Source organism: Panthera uncia, chromosome F1, assembly GCF_023721935.1.
Source record: "Panthera uncia isolate 11264 chromosome F1, Puncia_PCG_1.0, whole genome shotgun sequence".
In the NCBI taxonomy this organism is placed as follows: domain Eukaryota; kingdom Metazoa; phylum Chordata; class Mammalia; order Carnivora; family Felidae; genus Panthera; species Panthera uncia.
In genome coordinates this window covers 37,692,715-37,713,863 of record NC_064813.1, presented here as the reverse complement: position 1 = coordinate 37,713,863, position 21,149 = coordinate 37,692,715, and the positions used below count along the sequence as shown (strand labels likewise).

The 21,149-nt window shown below is 38.4% G+C and overlaps 1 long non-coding RNA gene across 2 annotated transcripts in view; it reads left to right on the top strand.

Moving 5' to 3' along the window:
- Positions 1-21,149, top strand: part of LOC125925922 (uncharacterized) — a 196,374-nt gene that overhangs the window by 12,353 nt on the left and 162,872 nt on the right. For both annotated transcript variants that reach the window (XR_007458931.1, XR_007458932.1), the window contains exon 2: positions 20,704-20,784. This is a non-coding gene — a long non-coding RNA (uncharacterized LOC125925922). The remainder of the gene's footprint in view (positions 1-20,703; positions 20,785-21,149) is intronic.

Sequence of the window (21,149 nt, the reverse complement as noted above, 5' to 3'; positions counted from 1 at the left end):
AGAAAAACTTGTTTAATAGGGGCACCTGGGTGGCTCAGTCATTTAAGAAAAATGATTAAATATTTAAAAAGCTGTTTGAAGGCCTTTGAGATCTATCAAGGTAGCAAGGAATTGTGATATATATATTATATATATATAATATAATAAAAATTATATGTAATTATATGTAATATATATATATAATCATATATATTACATACACACATATATAAATAACATCCTTGAAAATTGCACCCACCAGTTAGGAAAAAATAAAAAGCAGAACTGCCAGATGCTGGGAGTGTATCTAGTATAACCACTTTGGAGAGAAATTTGGCAGTGTTATATTAATGCAGAGATCTTCAACCTTGTATATACCTAAGAGTAGCGGCTCTCACAATGTGATCTGGGACCTTTGGTCGCCCCTGAGATCCTTTAGGGGTTTTGGAAGGTCAAAGCTTTTTAATAAAGTATGTATGTATGTATGTATGTATGTATTTATTTATTTATTTATTGTACATGTGTGCAAGTGGGGGAGGAGCAGAGGGAGAGGGAGAGAGAAAATCTTAAGCAGGTTCCACACCTTGCAAGCATGGAGCGTAGGGCTCAAACTCACAACCCAAGAGTTGTAGTCTCTTCAGACTGAGACAGCCAGGTGCCCTGCATTGTTAATATTTAAGTTTCAACTTCTGATATGACAAATATTTATAGATATAATCCACATGAACAAAAGTTCCTTGGGTCCTCAGTGACTTTTAAGAGTGTAAAGCTGTCCTGATTACAAAAAGTTTGAAAATCTTTATGAAAGTCTCATGTGCACCAAGAAAGAGGAATGCTTACTGCAGTGTTATTTACAGTTGTAAAAAGCTGGGAACAGCCTAAATGTCTACTAGTAGGAGAAAAGATAAATTGTTTTAGGTGTCTAAAAATAATGTTGAAAATTTGAATGAAAAGAACAAGTTGTAGAAGGATAAAATTGTAGAAATACGTACAGCTTATACTATAAAGTTTTTTTTTTTTTTTAGACTTTAATACCTGCTGCCATCACACGTGCACAGCCTTCCACATTATCAACATAGCCCACAGAATGGTACATTTGGTACAGTTGAACTTACATTGATACATCGTAATCACTCAAAGTCCATAGTTTACATTAAGGCTCACTCTTGGTGTTGTACATTTTATGGATTTGGACAAATGTATAATGACATTTATCCCCCATTATAGTATCATACAGAGTATTTTTTTAAAGTTTATTTTTGAGAGAAGTGGGGGGAGGGGCAGAGAGAGATGGGGAGAGAGAGAATCCCAAGCAGGCTCTGTGCTGCCAGCGCAAAGCCCTACTCAGGGCTCGATGTCACAAACTGTGAGATCACGACCTGAGCCGAAATCAAGAGTCAGATGCTCAACCGATTGAGCCACCCAGATGCCCCCAAATTATTTTAAAATTATAAAAGAGTCAGTGAGAAAACCCTTGGAATCCAACATTGAAAGTTTGGTCAGAAAAACCAAATAGAGATTCTTAGAAAGAGAGGTCAGGAAATAATAAAAACCAGGAAAACCCAGCCCCAAGTACTATAAGGTGAGGGACAGCATCATAATCAGATGCTGCTGAATGGTGAGGTAATGTCAGGGCTAGATATAGGAGAGGAAAGGCATGTGATTAAAATGGATCATGATTAGAAATTTGGGGAGCAGTAAGGCTGGAGAACAGGGCATTAGCTTGTTGAGGGTGCAGGTTAGATGGTTATTAATGGTCTAGAAAGTGTGGGTAAGGGAGATTAGTAGGGGGTGAGTAGAAGGACTGAAATCTCCATGGGGTAGAGGAACATGTGGGAGGGCAGTAAGCAATCAGGTGAGGTGGAGGGAGAAGGCGTAATGCAATTTGGAATATTTCATATAGGAGCAGTTCCCAGTGCCCACAGACTCCTGGTTTGGCACTGGGAGTTTGTTGTTACGAAGGGAGAGGCCACCATGTTTGGGAAATCAAGGAACTGTGGTTTTTCTGTTAATCTAGGGACAGCATGGGCTAGTGGTTTAAAGTGAGCCCAGTGGTCATGCTGCCTGAGTTTCCCTCTCAGTTCTGCTACTTAGTTGCTTGCTGTGTGATCTTGGCCAAGAGTCAGTAAGAGTGTCTAAGCTTCCATTTTCTCACCTGTAAAATGGGGTTAATTGTAGCACATGTCTCATGGGATCAGTGGGAGGATTAAACAAGATAATTCATGAAAGCACTTGCACAGTATTTAGCACATAGAAGGTGCTAAAAAATACCAGGTAGTTCTTTTCCAATTTTTAAGCTTCCACATAATTGTTGAAGTTGCCCATAATAACATAAGAGATGGGAGAAAAAATGTGAATTGGGTGCCACAGTCATCAATGACTTTTGGGTCATGGTTTTGAAACAGATGTTTGAAATTGACAAGGAAATGGAGAAGCTGGTAATAAATAAGGAGGCATGAACTTCAGGGGAAGAGGGTTTTGTAGATAAAAGCACTAGAAGAACAGTCTGAAAATAGCAATAAGGGGCTAAGAAAATACAGACTTCTCATTGTCTCCTACCATAGAGATATAAATTCTGGTGAGGGAGAAAGAGAGTGAGGGATTGACAGTGAGAGAGATTGGGACATGGGTGCAAATATGAGAGTACATACAAAGTTGTAAATACAGAATTGATGAGGATGAGTCCAAAACAGCCTGGGTGAGTGGAAAGGCTAGCGTTTGGAGTCTTGTCTGCAGAGAACATAATGTGTAACCTGGATGGCATTAGGGAAGTACTTGAGAGGTCATGACAGTTGTTTTCGTGCTTACCGATAAATACTAGTGACTTTCAAACTCATGCATTTATTGAGATTACAATGTCAGAAATGGTGCTCAGGGGCAGAGAGAGGTGTATAACTATATAATGCCATGTGAGGAGGACGGGGAACTAATTTATTAATTGAAGTTGGGAAAGCTTCACTGAGGAGGTGGCATGTTTTTTTTTTTAGCAGAGTCAGTTCTTTTTTTAACATTAATTTATTTTTGAGAGACAGAGAGAGACAGAACACAAGCAGGGGAGGGGTAGAGAGAGGGAGACAACCGAATCTGAAGCAGGCTCCAGGTTCTGAACTGTCAGCACAGAGCCAGACGCGGGGCTCAAACTCACTAACTGCGAGATCATGACTTGAGCCGAAGTCAGAAGCTTAACTGACTGAGCCACCCTGGCACCCCTGAGGAGATGGCATTTAAAAAATATTTTTTTTAACGTTTATTTATTTTTGAGACAGAGAGAGACAGAGCATGAATGGGGGAGGGTCAGAGAGAGGGAGACACAGAATCTGAAACAGGCTCCGGGCTCTGAGCTGTCAGCACAGGGGCCCGATGCGGGGCTCGAACTCACAGACCGCGAGATCGTGACCTGAGCCGAAGTCGGCGCTCAACCGACTGAGCCACCCAGGCACCCCGGAGATGGCATTTTAAACTGGGTTTTGACAGATGATAAAGAGATACGCACAAGAAAATATGTCATGAAGGACAAGGTAAACTAAAGAATCTGACCAAGAGAGAATAGTGAAAGTCAGAACATTTACTCATTTATTTTTTTAAAGTTTTGTTTATTTATTTTGAGGGGTGCCTGGGTGGCTCAGTCGGTTAAACGTCCGACTTCGGCTCATGCCATGATCTCGTGGTTTGTCAGTTCAAGCCCTGCGTTGGGCTCTGTGCTGACAGCTCAAGAGCCTGGAGCCTGTTTCAGATTCTGTGTCTCCCTCTCTCTCTGCTCCTCCCCCACTTGTGCTCTGTCTCTCTCTTCTATCAAAAATAAATAAATCTAAAAAAAAGAAATTAAAGTTTTATTTATTTTGAGAGAGAGAATCTGTGAATGGGGGAGGGGCAGAGAGAGAGGGAGAGAGAGAATCTTAAGGAGGCTCTGCACTGTCAGCATAGAGCCTGATGCAGGACTTGAACCCACATGAACCCATGTGAGATCATGACTTGAGCTGAAATCCGACTCTTAACTGACAGCCATGCAGACACCCCAAAATCAGAATATTTAAAATTAGGGGCACCTGGGTGGCTCAGTCAGTTAAGCATCTGACTTCAGCTCAAGCCATGATTTTGCAGTTTGTGAATTTGAGCCCTGTGTGGGCCTTTGTGCTGACAGCTCAGAGCCTGGAGCCTACTTGGGATTCTGTGCCTCCCTCTCTCTCTCTGTCCCTCCCCTGCTTGTGCTCTGTCTCTCTCTCTCTCTCCAAAATAAACATTAGAAAAAAAATTTGAAAAAAAAAAAGAATATTTAAAAGTAGAACATAATCATTGACAAATATCTAAGCTTTTAAAAACTAGTGATAAAATGATTACTTTGATAAAAAATTGATATGCGACAAGACAAATATGAGCTTGGAATTCTCTATAGATCCTTTTTTGGCCTTTACTGAACGCCAGTTTAACAAAGCTGCCTTTAAAATCGTATACCAGGAACTTCCTTTTCAAGAGACATGTGGGCATCTTGCCCGTCTCCCATGTGACTTAGACTACTCTGTTACTACTACTTAGCAATTACTTTTGTTCCAGATTGTGCATATGTTTAAGATGAGTAACTAAAAATTCTAGACCACTAATGCATTGGCTTTGAAAATAATTTCCCCCTATTTTCAGAACCAAGCCTGCTTTCAGTGTACAATCTGGATTGGAACTTAGATGAGTTTGGGATAAGCAGATAATCAATCACAGCCAGATAATAGACATCAGTGATATTGCTTTGCAAGGTATATGCTCTGATTTATGTCGGTGGATTGTTGTTTATGATACCTTTAAAATATTTGTGATGGAATAAGGCTTTTATAACCAAGCAGCAAAGACAAAGGCATTGCTTTATTTATTTATTTATTTATTTATTTATTTATTTATTTATACAACCCATTTATCCGTATACTGATTAAATTTGAATATTTGGTGTGGCCATCAGTAACTATACTTTATATAATTTATATAAATGAATGGTTCTTACACGATGAGCATACTAACCACTTGGCAATACAGACTTTAGTTGTTGGTTCCAAAACTCATTTTCAGTTTGTCATTTAAAATTTGCTTTTAGGGGGCACTTGGGTGGCTCAATCGGTTAAGAGTCCAGCTCTTGGTTTCAGCTCAGGTCACGATCTCACAGTTCGTGGATGCTAGCCCTATGCAGTGTGCTGACAGTGCAGAGCCTGCTTGGGATTCTCTCTCTCTCTCTCTCTCTCTCTCTCTCTGCCCCTCCCCAACTTGGTGTCTCTCTCTCAAAATAAATTAAAAAACATTAAAAACATGAAAAAAACAAAAAAAATCCCACTTTAAAAAATAAATAAAACTTGCATTATCCAGTCTAAACCTGGAGGGTTAAAAGTATTATTTTACTTGCAGTCTACTAATTTTCAAGAATGAGAGAGACATTTTCAAGTATCTCCAAACATGTTTCTTCCATTTAGCTGCTTTGATGGGCATGCCAAGTCAATGTGGAAATAAATATTTCTACTGAAAAACTTAACCAGTAGTGGTGCTTGCAGCAACTTATTCCTGTCCTCCAACTTTATTTTCCCTTTTTAGCTCTCGTCCATGTTGGTGCCTGATTTCACATCACTCGTACTTCCATTGTCTGCGAATGCCCTCTTTTCCCGATACCGAACTTGCTGTTGTCTCTTCTTCTGCACCTCTTTGTCATCCCTATCCTGTGGCAGGGCTTACCAGTCTGTACTCTGGATCACATCGCCTCCACCTTCCAGGAACCTCACACTGTTAATCATTTCTGTTTTCTTTTTATTTGTTTACTTTTAAAGTGTTCTGCTGTTTGACTGAATCAGTTGAATTTGAGAAAATTTGAAAACCTACCAGATCAGTCAGTGATACTTTTGCCATCTATGATGGATAACATATAGGATCTAAATAAAGTATTGCTTCTTTTTTCTCAGGCATCGTCATCTTTCTCTCAGGTTTTCCCCATCAATTTTTAATCATGCTTAAGTACATCCAATTAAAAACAAACAAACAAACCCTCACTTGATCCCTCATTTCCCTCTGTGCCCCTGCCTTATCAGTCATCTTTCTTTTACAACACATTCACCTTAAAGACTTGAAAAAGTTGTCTATTCCGGCAGTGTCCATTTCCTGACCTTCTTCTTGCCAGCCTGCTCCTACTTCTTGTCATCTCTTCTCTGTTCCTTTATGGGTTGCCTTCCTCCATGCAGTTATTAAGTGCTGGGATATATTGAGGCGCTCTTCTAGACTTCTTTTCTTCCTACTCTACGCGGTCTTTAGCCCTACTGGAACAGCAACTGACTGTTCTGTAGAGAAAAAAATCCAGTACTGTTGCCAGAATAAGGAAAGTGGATACCAGAAGCAGATATTGGGAAAGCAAAAAATAAGCAAGAGAACAAAACAAAAACCAAATTAGAAGTCTATCATAATGGGTACGCTATTATTTATACTCTATTGTCAAACTTATCATTCCTGTTCTTTCTCAGCCATCCTATACCCAACCGTTTTGTGACCATGTCCCACCATTTATTACTTCTGTGCTTTTGAACTAATGCACATTTGGAATTTTTGTTTTTCCCCCCAAATCTGCTAAATGAAATCCTACCCACTACCTTAGACTCAGAAGCTATCTTTCTAGAAACCCTAAATTAAACTTTTCCTTGTATGTTTTCTCATTACTGTTTACTTCTTTGCTAGGGCACTTACATATTCTAATTTGTAGTATAGTTATTATAGTCCAGTTCTCTGCTAGTGTGTAAACTTAAGCTCTGTGAGGACAAGGCTATACCTTGTTTGTCTTTTTATCCCTCATAGGATCTAATATGTGGCCAAGTTCATGATAAGTGCTAAGTAATTTTTTGTTGGTTTGATGATCATTGTCTATTCCTAGTAAGTCATAAGCAGGCATATTGAAACTTCAAAGCATTAAAAAATGACAATTAAAGAAGGAAAAGATGAAGTTTTATTTTTTATGCTCAGGTATTTAAATAATTAAGTCAATCAGAAATAGCCATAGATTTTAGACTCCCAAGAGCTATGATGTTATAACAAGAGCCCCTTATGTTTCCTATTGTTACATAGAGAAGATATCCTAATACTAAATATTGTGAGTTTTTCCCCAGTCTGGTTTTATCTCTAATAAGTGACCTGCCCTTTGGTTGTTTGTGTTGGTCAGACATGATCCTCATGTCCTAAACAGATGCAAACAATTTTGGAATAACCTCTTTAAACAACCAAGTTCTTGGAAAATAGAATCGCCACTGTGATAATTTGGAAAGAATACTGATGACCTTCAGCTTCAAAACAATGCAATTGCAGCATCTTTCATGTATTATTTATGAGAACACGCATTCTATAAGTCACATGGGGAGGGGAATGGCCCATGTTTATACACTAGAGGCAGTTGCACTTTCCCAAGGATGGGTTGGGAGAACATCATTGCTCATATCTTTTTCTAAACACTGTGTAGGTCTGAGGTGAATGTGACCTTAGTTTTTCCTTCTCCAAGACAGTTCTGCTTATAGGATTCTAGAATAATAATTTCAGCGAAAGTGACTTTTAATCTGAATGTAAGACCCTGACAAACATTGGTGCTTCACATTGGGCTTACTCAGCATTGCATCACACAGAAAACTGTTTCTCTGACAATAGCAATGGGGAAGGAATTGATGGAGATAGATGTCAGGGATACTTTGAAGGGTAAGTAAAATGGCCTCTGTTAGTAGTCCCTCAACTCTTTGTGTTGAGTATTTCAATTTCCACACAGCCGTGGATTTTTTCTTTAGACCTATCCTGTCTAGGTCGTCTGTCTAGAAATACAGGATTGTAATTTTTGAATCACCTAGCTCCTACAATCTTTAAGCTTATTTCCTATAAACATTATACCTTCTGCCAAGAGCAGAGTAAGGCCATAATATATCATATTTAAAGAACAGAATACCATAAGATCAATTATATTCTGGTTAGTTAAAATGATGTCTAGGAAAGGCAGTTTTTCATCCTCAATTTATTGTAATGTTTTTTGTCTTAAGGATAACTGAAGCTTATCACTGTCTTTGCTGCCTACATCTTTTTTTTTTTTTTTTTTTTAATTTATTTATTTTTGAGACAGAGAGAGCATGAACAGGGGAGGGTCAGAGAGAGAGGGAGACACAGGATCTGAAACAGGCTCCAGGCTCTGACCTGTCAGCACAGACCCCGACGCGGGGCTTGAACACACTGACCGTGAGATCATGACCTGAGCCGAAGTCGGATGCTTAACCGACTGAGCCACCCAGGGGCCCCTTTTTTTTCTTTATCAACATGCGTTTCTGTGATGATTGAACCTGAAACAGACTTAAACAGAAATGATTCTTCCTATTTCAAAATTATGCTTTTAAAGGTGTAGAGTACTTTGAGAAATGTATTGCACAAAAATACAGATGTGCAAAAATAACACTTTAGGACACAATTGTTTTTCAGAGAGAATCTTTGCTTTACTAAATTACCCTGACTTCATTTAAAAAGAGGCCTCCTAGTGTTCTCTGCTCAAATAATTACTTGCTAGAAAGCCTGGCTAGAAGAGGATTTTTAGGTTATTCTTTACCAATAGGGTTACCAGGTAAAATACACAATGCCCAGTTAAATTTACATTTAGGATAAGCAACAAATAATTTTTTAGTATAGTATGTCCCAAATATTACATGGACATATTTATACTAAACAAAGTATTATTTGTTTTTCTGAAATTCAAATTTAAGTGGGTGTCTTGTATTTTTACTTGCTAAGTTTTGCAAACTTACCAGGGTAGAAGAAAATCTTGAAGTATTGATTAAACATTTTTTCACAAAATTTCAACTCGTAAACAATTGTTCTTTGGGTAACATTTCTCTTTTTTGCATTTAAGTTGATCTGCGTTAGATAATACCTGCAAAAGTTCTTTGTGAACTGAAAATATAGTCTATATGTTTTAAGAACACAGCAGCATTCAAGAGTCTAACAGGGCGTGACAACAAACTAACAACAATCCGCACCTCCCAGCAAAAACAGAAATCCCAGGGTGTTGCTTCACCTTCGAATTCTTTCCTCCAAGTCTTGCTGTGATTAATGCAACACGGTTGAAACTGGTTAAACAATTATTCAAATTTGTCTAATATAAGGAAATACTCAAAACGACTACAGGGAGGCTGTCCAGCTCCCACATTTCCAGATGAGAAGTGAAAAATCAGTATTTTGAAATCTCTAGCTAAGTAACATTCCTTCGGCCAGTTTTTGAAATCATTGATAGATTTTTTTTTTCACTTTTTAATTTTTCAACACAGATACAGTCTACTGTCTTTTGGACCACTCGCTTTGTAAACCGTGCAATTGATATTAAAGAAAACAGTAGTACACTGTAATAATGTTGTGTGATGACACATGGCAACTACACTCACCAATCCCTGTTGCACACCTGCAACAGTATGACATTGTATGTCAACTTCAATTAAAAAAAATTGGGGGACGCCTTCATGGCTCAGTCGGTTAAATATCTGACTCTTGATCTCAGCTCAGGGTTGTGAGTTTAAGCCCTGCATTGGGCTCCATGCTGAGTGTGGAGGCTGCTTAAAAAAATTGGAAGAAAAAAAAAGCGTTAGCAGAAAGCAAGCTCCATTCCTGCGAAGTGATTGATTAATAAACATACAACTTGAGACCCTAAGATTTGAGAAAATTATAAGGATCCTGTTTAAAGACTATTAAAAAATATAGTCATTTTTTCTGTAGAGAGCAGAGGTACTTTTTTCTAATAATAGGAAAACTAGACTTGAATCAAGGTGGCTTAGATGCATATATTTTGGAAGAGCCTTATAAATCAGTTGAGAACCAGTCGTGATTAAATGGTATTTCACCCAAATAAATGTTGTCAGTGTTTGGCAACATGTAGATTAACAAACTCTGGCATGTAAAGGTTTCTGAGAGCTATGAATATAAGACCCAGCGTAGCTTGTCTACAGTTAGGAATTTGCCCCAAGTTATGAACCATTCCCCAACTTTTCTAACACACTTTAGGATTTAGGAAATCCCGGGGCTCAGGTGGAGAGAATCCTCCCTCAGCCCCTCAGGTCGTCAGCTTATAGCCTGAGGCATCGGTTTCATTAGAGCACATCATTATCATAGCTTGCATAGCTACAGATGCAAATGACAGTAATTAATCCATTGTATTTTCAAAGAAATGGTTTAGGAGGAGCCTTGAGCCTTTCACTAAGGCTCAGGACTGAGTGACCACCTTGCGGTTATGACCTCTGACAGACTTCTCTGAGGTCTCCTTCACGTGCACGTTGGAAACCAAGAAAGATGAAGCACACGGCTAATGAATTTAACAGCCTCATTAGGTAACTCTGCCTACCCTTAATAGTTCACAGAAATGCTCTCGGCATTTTAAAACAGGCATTAATGGAGAAAGCTTTGGGGATTTCAGGCAACTGCTTCAACGCATTTGCCTTTCTGTTTCCCAGATGCCTTCCTACCAACAGCTTAGCTCTTGGGCCAGCTCGTAGCTGCCTGCTTGTCAGGTCCTATCTGTGTTTGGGGCGCTCTACAGGACTGCTGAAGGAGGCAGTCATTTTAAATGGCTCCAAATGAAGTCAGTTATTGCCTATTATTTATTTACTTGATCTTGGAGTCACAAGAAATTATATAAGCCAAGATCTGAGGCTTCTCTGTTCACTTTGGCCTGGGCTTTCATTCTCTGAGTTTAGGTGGAGATGTTTCATTTATTGTGAGCTGAATTTTAAGGTCCTTTCTTGAAGGAGGTCTGTTTATTCTGGATCCACATGGTCCTTGTTCGTTGTGCAAAGCTGCTTCCAATACAGTCAAATCTCTGTCTGTGGAACATTTTCCATATTGGACCATTCTGAACCCCTCTTTGGGATATCTCAACCCTTGTGGTTGGTACAATGTATATGTGTCTGCAGTATGGTTTTTCTTTCTCATTCTTCTGGGATGCATATTAGATACTGTGTATTAGATAAGCAGGTGCTACATTAATTTAGGCAATACCTAAAAGACCAAAAAGAATTAGATGAGAATGCGTTGTTTAGGAATTAGAAGAAAGAAGAATTTACTCCGTAAATCTCAGGACTTCTCTTTCATTTCCAAATAGCTTCGAGAGAAGGGTGTGTCTTTCTCTGGAATGTTCTGATGAAGGCATCCATATTCTATCAAATGTGCCTTATTTGTGTATTTTCTGCTATTCTTATATTCAGTTAGTATCTGTAAATCAGTACTTCCTAACCTTTTTCATTGTAATGACACACACAGAAAAATGATATTGGTATTGTACAGTAGAATGAACTGAAGGGGATTTGAGTTGTCTATATGAAGCCTGGGGAGAAATTCATTGTTTTTTTTAAAAAAAAAATTTCAAACGTTTATTTATTTTTGAGAGAGAGCGAGTACATAGGGGAGGGGCAGAGAGAGAGGGAGACAGAATCCGAAGCAGGCTCCAGACTCTGAGCTGTCAGCACAGAGCCTGATACAGGGCTTGAACTCAAAAGCCATGAGATCATGACCTGAGCTGAAGTCGGATACTTAACCCACTGAGCCACCCAGGCACCCCCCCCCCCCCCTTTTTGTTATTAAATGGTTATGAGAAGAGAAGAACTTACAAAGAACTTACTTATAAATAAAATATTAAAAAAATTAATAACCTTAAACTTGCTTTCATGTCCATAAAGTTTTATTATCAGGTGTTACAGTTGAAATATAATTTCTGATTAAGACTTTTTAAATAATAGTCTCTTCATATTTAAGGTCAAGTTTGACAATAGAACTTCCTGCAATTATATGATGAAAATTTTAAACGGTTAAAAATATTTATAACACTTGAATTATATTGGAAATAACATTTTTCCTTCTGCTTCGAAGTGTAATTAATGTTTATTTCTTTTTTTTTCTTTTTTAATATATGAAATTTACTGTCAAATTGGTTTCCATACAACACCCAGTGCTCATCCCAAAAGGTGCCCTCCTCAATACCCATCACCCACCCTGCCCTCCCTCCCACCCCCCATCAACCCTCAGTTTGTTCTCAGTTTTTAACAGTCTCTTATGCTTTGGCTCTCTCCCACTCTATTAATGTTTATTTCTTAGGATAATGTGATTTCTGTAAAGCCTTTCCTATCAGATATTTTAACATAATAATAAAGTTACATATTGCAGAATGCACTTGCATTGTTAGGGCAGTCAGTAGCAATGAATGTATCTGATACATATAATGACAAGAAATTTAAGCTGTAAAAAACAGTGTCTGCCAAGAGCCACCATTTAACCTTCTGATACGGGGCTCATGGAGCTGCTGGAGAAGTTTATATAAAAGATTCCTAAAGTGCATTCCTGCCCATGGTATGAAGGCGGTAGGTGGTGGTGAGGCTGACAGGGCTCCTGGCAGGCCCTGGGAAGGAAGCAGCTTGAGTCTTTGTCACCATGCATGCTGGACACATCTGTCCATTGGTACTAATGTGTTCTAGGTGACCACTCTAAAAAGTCAAACACATTCTGCAAAATAGCTTTATTATTATTTTGAAATAATCTAGAGAGCTGGCTCCTAAAAATCAATATCCAGGCAGTGGAATACCCTTTTGGCCAGGCTTAGAGAGTGGCGAAGCAGCAAGTGCCAGGTAACAGTCATTTTGCTTGTCCCCTGCAGGCACTTCTGAGATGTGTCAAACTCTGCTCACACTCCTTCAGTCCTCTGAGGGTCCTCAGGGGAGGCTGTTTATGGATGGAGGTGACTGGCTTGGGGACAAGTTAGTCTAGGACAAGTTGCCCTGCATTTTGAGGGGATTTGTATCACTCAGCGTATCCATAATCCATTCACTATGTACCAGTATATTTTGGCACCTTGATTAGCAAGCTGTACTGTGGATAATGTTTTAAAAGGATATCTCTGTATCCCATTCCCTATGCCATGTATATGCCTAACTAGGATGTTCCAAAAACTGGTTGAGCCTAACTATGACCAGGAGGCTGTGATTCTGAACTTACAGCAAAGTTCTGCAGAAAGAGACCTTCCCCAGCTGCCTCACACAAAGCCATAGGTGGTTATGGCTGGGAAATGTCCAACACGGTACCTAACCGTCACCAGCTGAATTGTGAAAGATGGCATTTCTTCAGACAGACAGACTTCTTTAGGGTGTATCAGCCTGTAGACGCTGTTCCTGTTGGTGGAAGGAGAAGGCAGAGATGGAGAAATATGCTTTGAGGACATGTGTATATACTTCCTGACACTTGAGGTACAAAATTAACTGTTGAAAGGTTGAAACATTTCTGTGCTTCCTTAGACAGCACATATACTAAAAAAAGAAGTTGAAACATTTCTTCTCTTATTCAGGGATAAACTTTCCATCCATGCTTTTTACTCCTTTCCTTTTAACGACTTATAAGACCTCATTTATCTCTTCTCCACCCTATGTTTTGAGCTGTATCTCCTTTTCTGATTTCTTCTTTTCAACCTGTTGGTGTTTTGCTTTGTTTTTATTTTGTTTTTCTTTCATAACAACTCTCTTGTCCTTCCTCTGGCTGCAGTTCAGTTTTCCCGTTCTCTTCTATGAATGTCTCTGAAGTACAATACATTTCAGTTCATTTCCCAAACACTTGAATTTGACTTCTGCTTTAACTGTTGCACTGAACTGATCTCAGTATGGTTCCTGTTGACCTTCATATTGTTAAATGCAATATGCATTTCCCAGCTCTTAGGGATCTCTTTGCCACATATGCTGCTGTTAATCATTCCTTTGAGAGATTAAAGAGGTTCAAGAATTCTTTGGCACTCCTCCCATCAAGAGATGTTTAACTGCCATGAAAGCTAGTGGTTCTTATGCAAAACAGACAAAGTAGATGGCAGTTTACGTTTATTTTCTACAGAATTAATCTGTGACTAGAACTTTTCATCTGTAACTCAGAAAAAAAAAATTGATGCCTAGAAATACTAATGATAATGTATTGATAGGAAATATTAGATCTACAGTAATTTTGTATCTAAAATAGCATTCACAAATGTTAGTAGTTTATTATTTGTATTAAGTTCTTTGCAGTCCACCTCTCAGGTGGTTTCAGTACAGTCAGTGATGACACCATGGTTGAGAACAGTTGCTCTAACCTAACGCTGTAATGAACTGTAACCCGTAGAGCTACTGCAAAGAGATTTTAACTCTCTGACAGTGAAGTCAATGATTATGGACCTTGAAATAGTTCTTGAATGTCCAATACATTTTGCTACCTAGCTTCCAATATAAATCACTTTTATTTCTCTTGGGAACCCTCTGGCTGAAGTTCAAGGCCTTTTTCCAATGCCAAAATCCAAAATCTTCATTTTATCAGCTTTGAATGTATTTTTAAAATGTCAGAATGCATTATGACAACTTTGTTATGGGATAAAGCCAGAAACATCCTTCCACTGTCTTCGAATACTCAGAAGATATGACGTGTGAAAGAATATCAGAGATGCTTCTCTGGAAACCTTAGTGTCATGCTAGGACCTGCCAAAAATTTGCACTGTAGTGTTTATAGCATAGGATCTTATATTTGCTTCCATAAAGGGAGAGAGTTTCCAGCAGGGCGTTCATTCTTTCCTCCTTGTGCGAGTTTATTCCAAGGCATCAGACCACAGATCAGAGGCAAAGGATCAGAGGCATCATTAAAACTAGTGACCACCTTCTGCGAACAGCGTGTATTATTTTTTTAATTAGAACTCAGGTTATTTATTTATTTATTTATTTTTAATGTTTATTTATTTTTGAGAGAGAGAGAGAGACAGAGTGCGAGTGGGGAAGGGGCAGAGAAAGGGGAAGACACAGAATCTTTTGCAGGCTCCAGGCTCTGATCTGTCAGCACAGAGCCTGAACCCACAAACTGTAAGATCAAGAGCTGAGCCGAAGTTGGATGCTTGACCACCTGAGCCTCCCAGGTGCCCTGTCAGGTTCTGAACTTAAAAAAATGAATGATATAGTCCCAGTCTTGAAGTCTAGATGGGGAAAAATATGAATAGGTGATAATACAGTGTAAAAAAATTCTATAATTGAAGCACCATGTAACAGGTCACCAACTCTGCTTAAAGAAGTCTTCCTAGAAAGGGGAAACTTTTAGGTGGGCCTTGAAGAACGAGCTGGAGTTTATGAAGTGAAGAAGAAGCCTAATGATCTTTCAGTCAGACAGAACAACATGTGACAAAGCTTTTGGGAGTAAGAAGTTTGGGAGAAGTGCGAATTGTTCTGTACAACTAAATTAAAAGGAGTATGTGACTGTTTTGTCTGGAGTCCCACTGACATTTTATTTCTGAGATACTATGGTATCTCCTATTTACTTCTTTCTGAAGAGTTAAATAAACAGGGATCCAAGACAGGCTCTGCACCTAGTAGCTTTTCGTACTATTGTAGAGTGGGTTAGGATGGATGTCTAGGATATTTATAGATGATGCCTTTAAAGCACTCACAGTATATTGATTAAGACAAATGAGAAGCATTCTGTATCTGTTTACTTGTGGTGGGGGTAGGGAGGGACCTGAAGCTTTGATAGCAGTGAATGATTTCTTTAGGAGGGTTTAGATTATAACTCAGGACTCCTGACTTCCAGGGAAGTCCTTGGTTCATACCTGCACGCCACCCAAGATCTCCAGACATTGGTTTCCACAGTTTCCAGGTTCATTACCACCTTATGGGAAAGTACATAAAGAGGGCGACTATCTCTGCCAAACTGAGATCTTTTTAATTCTGGAAAGAGTGACCACTTGGAATCGTTGTTTACCACCCACTGAGAAATGAAATACTTCATAATTCAGCAATGGGTATCTACTGAGCTTTGTCCCATACTCAGTACAATCTAAAGGGAATTAGAGATTAAAGGTTCTGCATCCAATGCCAATGTGTGGGGTCCCCTCCTCCCAACACCATGGAATTCTCTGATACTAGCTGAGTGTCCTACAGTTCAACTCAATTCTTACACTACCCGAAGATAGTGACAGATTCCACAGATTAAGGGTTCAGTTCTATAAGACTGCAACGCCTCCCCAGTCCACACTCCACTTGCCACCTGGGCTTCTGACCTACTTACCAGCTATAGCTTGGAGGTTTCAATGACCCTTTCCTTGGGTTTGATTAATTTGCTAGAGAGGCTCACGGAACTCAGAGAAACATTTTACTTACTTACCAGTTTTTACTGACTTTACTTACCAGTTTGTGATAAAAGGATAGAACTCAGGAACAGCCAAATGGAAGAGACACATGGGGCAATGTAGGAGGAAAGAGGACAGATCTTTCATGCCTTTTCCCAGACCTCCTTGTGTTTACCAACCTGGAAGCTCTCTGAACCCAGCCCTTTTGGGTTTTTACTACATAGAGATGATAGATTAAATCATTGGCCATTGGTGATTGAACTCGGTCTCCAGCCCCTCTCCCTTTCCAGGAGGTCCTGTGGTGGGACCAAAAGTTTCAACTGTCTAATCACATGGTTGGCTCCAAGAGCAGTCAGCCTCCATCCTTAGTTTACTTAGTGGCTTTCTAAAGTCACCTCATTAACCTAATAAAAGACACCTTTGTGCTCTTATCACTTAGGGAAATAAGTGTTTTATTTATTTATTTACTTATTTAAATTTTTTAACGTTTATTTATTTTTGAGACAGAGAGAGACAGAGCATGAACAAGGGAGGGTCAGAGAGAGAGGGAGACACAGAATCCGAAACAGGCTCCAGGCTCTGAGCTGTCAGCACAGAGCCCGATGCGGGGCTTGAACTCATGGAGTGCGAGATCATGACCTGAGCCGAAGTCGGCCGCTTAACCGACTGAGCCACCCAGGCGCCCCGGGAAATAAGTGTTTTAGAAGCTCTGTGCCAGAAACCAGGACAAATAACAAATACATACTTTTTATTATAAATTACAGCATCACAGATACCTAGAAGGCATGTTCTTTACTCTTTTGGAGTTCACAATCAAGGTGACAATACGACCCAATTGGAGCTTGATTACGTAGAGTTGGCTCTAAGAGCACAGGAATTCTACTTTGTTTTCCTGAATGATCTCATCCATTTCCATTAGCATTAGCTTAAATTTGCTGTGCACCTTGAAGACTTCCAAAACTTCTTTCCTTTTCTTTTTATTATTATTTTTTAATGTTTATTTATTTTTGAGAGAGAGAGAAAGAGCACAGTCAAGGGAGGGGTAGAGAGAGGGAGACACAGAATCTGAAGTGGGCTCCAGGCTCCGAGCTGTCAGCACAGAGACTGACTTGGGGCTCAAACTCACAAACCCGTGAAATCATAACCTGAGCTGAAGTCGGACGCTTAACCGACTGAGCCACTGAGGCACCCCCAAAACTTTTTTCTGGATCAGAATTTCCAACTGGTTCCAGGACATCTTTACTAAGGTGTATCAGAGGCCCTTCAAATTCAACAGATTAAAAATCAGATTAATCTGTTTTCCTATAAGCCCATTTTAGGTGTTCTTCTCATATTTATACATTAGTTAATGATATTGTTTCCACCTGGCAATCAAGGCAGATACCTGGGGGTCATATTTAATTTCTCCCTTTCCCTCACACCTCAATATCCAACCTGTCACTAAGTCATGTTCATTTAATCCTCAAAATAATCCATTTTTTCTTGTAGTTAGTGAAAATGTAACATTCTACAATTCATACTGTGCCAAAAATTTATAGTTGGTATGCTTAGGTAGTAATGGGTGGTGGTGTTGGAGCATCCATTTAACAATATATTTTGCCTCAGTTTCATCCAGGTTCTATTTTAGGTTAACTTAGCCTTTTAAGATTTCTTTCTTCCCCCGATTTCTTCTTAAGAGGGCATCTGGGTGGAGGAAAGCTGACTTATGACAATGTGAGAAGTGTGTGTGTGCGTGTCTGGGGAGCAGTGGGGTATGTGTGTGCAGGAGGTGAGATCCACTTGCTGTCATCTGATTTCCAGCTGAGATATCGTGCCTCTCCCTGGGTATTAACCTCTGTCTTCACTAACAAGTCTTACCTGGTCTTTGATGGTGTTAGCATCCACTGTTGCTAACTGTAAGCTCCACCATTACCTTCCAGTCTTGAGGTACCTGCTCTTTGTGGCTTCTACATTCTGACCCCAGGTTCCTGCCATTTCAGGGGTCCTCTCAGCATGCCCTTGCCACTATGGCAGGTTGGAATTTATGGATCTTTTGTATACTAGCCTATGTGCTAAGTCTATCTTGCAGATCACCTTTCCCTGCCATAGCCATTTCTGTATCTCTACCATTAGATCTGATGTTCTCAGATCCAGTCATATTTATCTGAATTTTCTAAACATCTCTTTGAGTTTTCACGCATCGTTCCACCTCTGGAAGATGAAGGGCCTTCTCTTTTTACCAGTGTCTGTATGATCAGGTTGTGTCTTTCTCCATATGAAGGTAGCATTTGACATCCTTTCCCTGGGGCCATAGGATGAGAGGACTATGAGCAAATATGATTTATAGAGGAAATAAAGACTATATTTACTATTTTCTAAATAGTATTCTTACTATGCAAAGAGTCATTCATACATATCCCTATACATTTTATTAAAACAAAATTATACCATACATATTTTTCTGAAATTTCTCTTTTAACCTAATAATATATTTATCCAAAATATATTGGATCATTTTCCATGTTTACATATTCAGATAAACCTTATTCTTTTTAGTAGGCACATAGTATTCTATTTTATGACTATCATAATTTGTTTATTGGTGGACATTTAGTTTGTGTTCTATTTTTGATTTTTATGAACGTTTCTGCAATAGATATCGTTGCACTTTGTGCCACAAAAATTTTAGCTTCTGTATTGCCTTTATAAGTGTGGTGTTTTTTGTCCTGCCTAAAAAATGTTTTTCTATTCCAAGACCAAAAATGTATTTCTTTTCTGTCTTTAAATATTTAATGCATTTGGATTTTATTTTTTACATGTCCTGTGATGTAGGCAGCCTTGCTATTTTCCATATATTTTAGAACTATGTATTTTTAAAAGAAAACCAATTTTTTTTCACAGAAAAAATTTTGGGTAGAATTGTTTCCATGGGGAAAAATTTAGATTGAGGGATGTTCTAATTGACCTCAATTTCACACTCAACATTTCAGTTCCAATTCTTTTGTCTCAGTCTACAATTGCCAAATGTCCTAAACCTGTCTTTGGAATAAGATGGATATAAATTTTCAGCTCCTCTGCTTGCAGTTAGGTTGTTAATTATTCAAATACTCAATCTCAGTTCACAGATCTTCACCATGAACATAAAGATGCACAAGCAATGTTAGGTCTACTTAAAATCCTTGTAGAGCCCTGAAGTGAACTCCAAGAGTTAGAATTTGTGCATCTCTGTCATCATATTAAAATATTTTCAATGATACGTTTGTAATAAACTATAAAAACAGAATGATCAAAGTCTGCATTTTAATGATATTTGTATGTCCTGCTATTTTGCTAAAAAGAGCATTTGTTTCTTTTTTATCTAACTACCAATATATATTTTTTGAAGAAACTGGGAAACATGAGACATGTACAAAGAAGAATATAATTCACTGGCACTTAGAGAAAGTCATGCCTAATGTGTTGGCCTTTTTTTTTCTCATGTTGTACCTGTATAATGCACCCATGGTTTCTGTACATCGAGAGTGAAGGAACACTAAATTCATCTTGGCCAAATGCTGAGAGATTGACTATGAAGATCAATATTCAGTGGAACTGAGACCAAAGGCAAATGTAACCATCAAAAATGAATTTACCAAAGTAAATTCAAAATGAGGTCAATAAACTTAATTATTACTACAGTTCCATATTAAGATTTTCATAATATAATTTGAAAGTTTGACATTATGGGACAGGAACATTACCGTCTACCTAGATATCTTAGCTGCTGGTCTGCTCATGGGCCTCAGACTCCACTTTGGGCTACTAAAGAGATGCTCATTTTCAGCTCAGTTCTGTGACAAACATGATGTTTGTTGCTAATGGCCATGTTGCCCTAAGTGATTGAGTGTTTGCTTCTTTGGAATTGTAACCAACTAAGGTAAAAATTTATCTGTTATTTATATTCTGTCTTTGAAGATTTGATTAGTGGTAATTATGTAGCTTTTTTGAAGCAATTCCACAAATTTAAGCTTTTTGTTCAATGGGAGAAAGATACTTAATGAATAGCATATATATATATATATATATATATATATACACGTATATATATATATACACATATATATACATACATATATATATACATATATATACACACACACACATATATATATATACATATATATATATATACACATATATATACATACATATATATATACATATATATATACACACACACATATATATATACATATATATATATATACACATACATATATATATATTTTAAACTTACTTATTCATTTTGAGAGAGAGCACGAGCAGGGGAGTGACAGAGAGAGACTGAGATAGACAAACCCAAGCAGGCTCAGCACAAAGCCCAATGAAGGGCTTGATCTCACAAACCATGAGATCATGACCTGAGCCGAAGTCAAGAGTTGGATGCTCAACTGACTGAGCCACCCAGGCACCCCTGAATAACATATATTTTTAATTAAAAAAATTCTTTTGTCTACACATGATGTTTTATATAATCACTGGGGCAATTTTGTTCTTAAGTCTTAGATCTAGACATGTAGCAGTGGAATAACGTAATTGGCTTTCAGTTTAGCAAAATTTTCTTTGCCTTTCCATCTGTGTCTCAGCTTTCACTGCATCTTTGGTGGAACAGTGTGACCTGAAGCTCTTCACAGCAGATATCATCATGTAATACTTACTCTTTCGTGGTAAGCTTCACTCAACCAACCACTTTCTCTGTGAGGAACTATGAGTTGCTAGTGTATTCTGTGCTGTAGATATTCATCTCTACAACGTACAATGTTAAGGCTTTCTTTTGGAAAGCAGTTAAAATTATTTTTCTTTGTTTTTTTTTTTTGAAGACATTTATTATCTTTTATTGTTTGATCATCTTATATGATGATCAGGCAGTTCCGAAACCTCTTGTATGTCAAGTTGTCTTTGGCTGCAGAAGAATTATGAATGTGACCACAGTTTTGCTGCCTGTAGCCAGCTTTTTTATGTTATACTCTGCTAGAATTACCTCCTAAGCACACATAACTGAAGGATTGAACAGAACATACAACTGGATTTT